This window comes from Syngnathus acus, chromosome 8, assembly GCF_901709675.1.
Source record: "Syngnathus acus chromosome 8, fSynAcu1.2, whole genome shotgun sequence".
Taxonomy (NCBI): domain Eukaryota; kingdom Metazoa; phylum Chordata; class Actinopteri; order Syngnathiformes; family Syngnathidae; genus Syngnathus; species Syngnathus acus.
The window spans coordinates 6,900,773-6,906,934 of record NC_051093.1 but is presented as its reverse complement, the minus strand read 5'-3'; positions in this window follow the sequence as shown (position 1 = coordinate 6,906,934).

Sequence of the window (6,162 nt, the reverse complement as noted above, 5' to 3'; positions counted from 1 at the left end):
GAATTATTATTTTTTTTATCATATCCGCCGTCAAAATAAAGAAATCGGTCGTTATGCGTAAACAGTGTGTGACGTAAAGTGTTTCATGAGAGCGTTTCACCAACTCAAAGCCAGCTTGGTGACGTCATTGGCGTCAATTGACGTCATTGCTCAAGGGTTGCAATTTGTAAATATCATTTTATATGGATTGTAATTTTTTGGGGGGATGCTATTCGGTGTTTTGTAAGTTGTTAACCTGCTTTTTTGGTCAATGTTTTCACCAAGTTAGTTTTTCCCTAGTTTCACATTTATGCACAAATACACATAATTAATACATAACATTATGATATTAATTTTAATAAATTCAAGGCCCACATTTTTAACAATTATGAACTTGACAATTGCATTCACATTCAGCTAGGATGTGAACTATGGCTCGTTTTATTTCCCATGATAACAAAATACAGGAATTAATCACGCTGAAATTGCTTTGGAAAATGTCAACTGCCTCTTCCCGGTTGCCTAGCTCATTACGTAATTTTGACTTAATTATCACCTGTAATTACTCTAAATGTCTTTTGAGAGGCATCATGTTTCCTCCTGTCCTTTTTGTTTTCTCGCACATCTTTTATAGAACTCTTCCAATAATCATCACATAAAACCATCGCAGACAGCAAATACTGAACTTTACGGGATTTGAAGTAAACAGCTCCCAATGTGAGAGCTACAGTTTATGTTTTGCACAATGTAAAATTAAAATGCAATCAACATCAAATGAAATTGAAAAATTATCCGCAAAACCAATGAAATATTGTAGTTCATCTTCTATCCGCTTGAGGGCCCCAGTCAATTATGATAATGACCTGAATGTGTGATTTACATGCAGGAGCGCGTCAAGCCAAGTAAGTAAGTAATTCAACGTCAAACTCCGACACTCAACCTCACAATATATATAACTGTCATGTTTGTGGCCCGGGGCCATCACCTTTTTTCTCAGTAAGAGAGAGGTAATACAGCAATGTCAGATTAGCATTTATATCCAAAGCATGTGCCCTACTTTATTCCCTGAGCTGCAGCACCAATAAATAAATAGCACTCATATCCATCTACCTGAGACATTTAACACTGAGATGGCTCCAGTTTGTCAACATAATAAAATAATAACGATGAAATGTTAAATTATTATTATTATTACGAAAGGCAAGGATCAAAAGAGACGATGAGTATATTTTGCTATTAAGAAGTGGTTTCAGTTCCAATCGAATGAATGTACGACTCCATATATCTAAATGTCATGTTCATTTTCAAAAATACTGAGAATAATTTACATGCCGATTTAACACAAACGTCATATGACCTTAACGCCTGTCATGCTGCATGAAGAACACATTTATTTTTGTCATACTTTCATCTAACACACTTCATGAAATACAAGCCATGCACCCCTGTAATGTCTCCCATCAAACAATGCCAGCATGACCTGCCCCCTACGGAATCTAATCAAAATCCAGAAGACTGATGAGATCTATGAAAATCCCTCGCCTCACATTTCCAGAAGAAATATGCATATGAAATCAAAGACACTTCGATCTAAAGAAGAGGAAAAAAAAACCTAAATTTAGCTCTATGGATAAAAAAAAAAAAGATTCTACACTGGAATAATTACAATTGAGTGCAATATATTTCCCCTTTGGATTAAAGAGGCTTCAGGGAATACCAACCTGAAGTAGTTAAAATAGAAATAATGTCTTTACTTCTTTAGTGAAGCGGGAGAATTATACGGTGGTGAGTGCAAAACGGTGTCAAGTGAAGGCACTGCTCATTTGAAAATATAATCCCATACAACTCTTATTTAATTGCTGCTTCAATATTTCCATTGACAGTTTCTCATTGTACCAATAAAAGTAGACAATCACATTGCACTGGAAAATACTGTAGATCAAGGTTACCACACGAGTGCTGATGCAAGTGCATAGTTATGGACGGAAGACCTCAAGGACTTCAAATACCCGAAGAAATTTGGAAGAAGAAAAAAAAAATCTCTACATACTGAGGTGAAGGTTTTTTTTTTTCCCGGAAGGAATATTATGTCACAATATGGCACGAGTTAATTTGAGTTTTGGGGAAAACAACTTGTTTAAGTGCACTTAAAGCACTCCTTCCAAAATTACAATCCCCAAATTGCCACCATGACAATGTTTTTTTTTTGTCATGCGACAAACTGGACAATTATCAAAGAAAGTATCTAAATAAATGATTTAATTTGTACAACACAAAGCAGCAGGGCAGCCATGGAGAACAAAAACAAAAAAAAGGCTGTTAAGCATCCCTGCTCCATCTAATAGGAAAAAAAAAAAAGCTTAATTAAAAAGTCTGCCTTTCCAAAGATAATGCCCAATTTGGAGGCTTTCATTTCAGAATGTATTTCATTTCTCTGCCTTTTACATAAACCTCTTCAAACACGCTAGCGCCCTAAATGAGCAATTAGATGATTAGAATTGCAAACTGTGTTTTGATATACGCCAATATCATCATATTTTTTTAACCTGATAGTGAGTGTCAATCAAAACGAAGCATTATTATTGTAGGTTTTGTACATTTTGTCAGATTGCGACTCCACCCAGCTGTCACATCAAATTGCTTACATGACATTTAGACAACCCGGCAAAGTCTGCCGACAGATGTGATCGGTGCAGATGGAGACATCAAACCAGCTCGGATGAGACCAATTAAAGCAATTACACGGGAGATTACGTGAAAGTGATGCGTCACTCTTCACGTGTTTTTGCCGCGTCATCGAATTAACTTGCGTGAAATAGTTTTGTCGGAATAAATTAAGATTCAAGAATAAAGTCGTGGTGATCAAGAGATTAATAATGACTCTAGGCATGGTATAATCAAAGAGAAGTTCACATCTTATATTTATTTTGGAGATCAAAAATGACACTGAATTTTTTTTCCCTATCCAATGATGCCTAATCAATTGCGGAATCTGCAGCAAGATCCAGTCTTGGGATTTGATTCGTCATGTGTTACATCTTTTATTAAACATTTCTGCAAGATGGAAATACACACAAGTGTGCATCAGAAGGATTTAAAGAAGATCTTAATGATTTAGCACACAGATGTGAGTTTTGGCAAAAGTCCATTTGTAGTTTTCGAAACACTGTGAATGGCAAGAGAGCGAATTCAAGAAAGTCACGATATGTTCTGCAGCCACATTCGGCCTCCGTCTGACTCATCTGCAGGCGTTTCACCTCCAGCATTGATCCAGAGGTTAAATAACACATGAGAAGTTGCGCCATGTTGTTTCCAAGCAGCGCAGCATATTCTCATCCCTGCGAGAACTTTGACATCCAATGTTTTGACAACCCTGAACTGCAAAAACATGTTTTTTTTTCTGGCATTTGAACGTGATGAACTTTGTAGTCCACGGATTGATGTTTGCGCAAGTTATAGCTTTAAAGCCCGGACGCATCCTGTCACATATAGCTAATTCTTTGCTGTCATCTCCTTTCCTATTTCCGTTCTTCGACCAAACTCCTGACGTCTGATTCATCCGCTCGTCTGCATCCTCTTTTCAGTCAATCCATCGGTTTCATCCGAACGACAGACAGTTTTATCTCCCACGTGGAAAATTCTTTTCACACTCAATCAGCTCAATGACAACTTGACAGTCCACTCAGACTAAAGGGTCAGCGGGTGCAGATGAAATGTCTATCAAGCGTTTCGCTATCCTTTTCTCCTCCTCTCATCGCTATCGCATGGTGTCGTCAGCTTCTTTATTTGTCAAGGCTGATTATTCGGTGACCCCGAAAGAGTCATAAGCCGCAGATGAGCAGGCCTCCCTTGTCAAAATGGTGTCGGACTGTGTTTTCTGGGTCTGTTAGGAAGTCACGATCATCCGATTTATTGCTAAATATTATTTCATGTCAAAATACTCAAATAATTTCAGAATCGATTAGACTATCGATTATTCCATCGATTAATCGGATACAATGATTACGGGTTATTAATCATTTAGTTTTATTTAGTGATTATAAATACGTACAAAACTATAAACAAATGTTTGACCCTGAAAATGAAAAATTAGATTTATTTCTCTCTCAAACGTGCACACAATTCAAGAGTAATGTCAAAATGTAATGTCACCAGCTTCCACTTACCGGTAGCAGCAATCAAGATCCAATTTAAGAGCTCTGGCAACAATTTTGTTCTTTCAAAAAGAAAATCATGCTTTATTATGTTCATAATATGTTCATTGTGGTTGGTCTATTATGTCCATTGTCGAATGAGGTACGTAATCAAAATGGCTTTTAAAAGTGACGAGTCTAAATCTCAAACACATTTGCTACCTGTACCTTAAATAATGAATGTCAAAAAGTAGCACACTTAACAACGTTTGACAACACATGTCAAAATGATTCTATTTTGCACACAGATGAAAGGAGCAACACTGCTTGTAAGAAATGATGCTTTAGGGAAAAAGCTCTCAGTAGGATGCTTTGCAGTTCTCCACCAGTGAACATACTGTACTGATCATTATTAGCCAACTGACAGTGTTGGTGGAAGCTCGAGGAAAGCTCGCTCGGCGTCTTAAAGTGTTGCGATGGTCCAGCCCATTGAAAATTTAGAGCCCTTAGCAATTTGGTCAAATGGAAACAAGCCATTGTGCCTCTGGTTCTGGATACCCACGGACAATAACGATTAAGCGACTGGGAGCCCCTTTTTGTTTTTTTTAAGGTGCTTTTCCATTGCAAGGATGTGCCAAAGCAATTTTGGACTCGCTGCACCTTCATGCTAGCTTAGAAGAACTGTTCTTTTCACACGGGCAAGAAATCAATGCTAACCTCGGGGTGACTACCGTTGAGCAGGCTGCTGATTCCAATGGGAAATTTGACAGGTTAGCATGAACGGGTTGAATAGCCTGCTGAATAAGCCACTGCCTCAAGGCAGCTGGCCCCTCCCTCATGCACCGTTATGTCTGGGAACCAGGAGACGGCGCCATAGGAGGAGACGAACTACCTCGCCAGCAGTGGACCACACTGAACCGCTTAAGAACTGGTGTTGGGCGCTTCAACACGTCTATGCGGCAGTGGGGACTGGCGGACAGTGCGGCATGCGAGTGCGGAGACCCCGAGCAGACAGCCGACCACATCATCAACACCTGCCCCCTATATAGACCACCCTCGGAGGCCGGCCTCTTCGACCTGGGACCAGAGATGCTGGCGTGGCTCCACGACACCAAGTTGGAGCTCTGACGTTACGCGCGCGAGAGAGAGAAGGCCGCTATATTGTCATACCTCAAGTGCTTCGAGGAAAAAAAATGAAACTATCAAACTGAATGAGAAAGCTTGACCTCAACTGTCACTTAGTGAAGGCAATCAATAATTCAATAAAATGACCCCATTCAATTTTATAAGGTAGAAATACAAAAATATACCATATTTTCCACACTATAAGGCGCACCTTCAATGAATGGCCCATTTTAAAACTTTGTCCATATATAAGGCGCACTTTTGAGAAAATTGGAGGTTTTTAGGTGCGCCTTATAGTGCGGAAAATACGGTACATAAAAAATACATTGATCACAAATAATACTGGTAATTTCATTCCGTTGAAATATTTTCTTCACTGTCAAAGTGCTTCACGCTTACGAAGATTGCTAATCTGAAATTTTACAACAAGTTACACTTAAATGTATACTCCGTGCAATGCGGGTGTGTAAAACAGATGGATAAAATCGCTTCAGTGACTATGCAAATCCTGACAGTTTGCATTAATGGTGTAATTTCCAGCAAGATATCCGTGAAGCAGCTTTTAACACCATCTGGGCCGACAGACGGGGCGGCGACGTTAGAATTCTGATGCGTTATCGCGTGTCGATTAATGAATATGACAGAATGAGATGAAGTGAAATGCCAACATTAACCCATGGTGATTCAATATTTACTCGCCGCCTTCACACCCCACCTGTGATGCCCCTGGTTGTTTTTAAATGAGACTGGCCTTATCACACACGCGCAGAGCACTCCGCAAATGGAGCGGAACGTGTTACCTCAGGTCTTTTCTTTGCATCTTGGTATTTGCATGAGGGGCAATCTCAACCAGGAGTTAACCACAGGGATCAATCGATGAAAACGAAAATTACCACTGCGGAGGAAAATGTATATTTAAGATTAA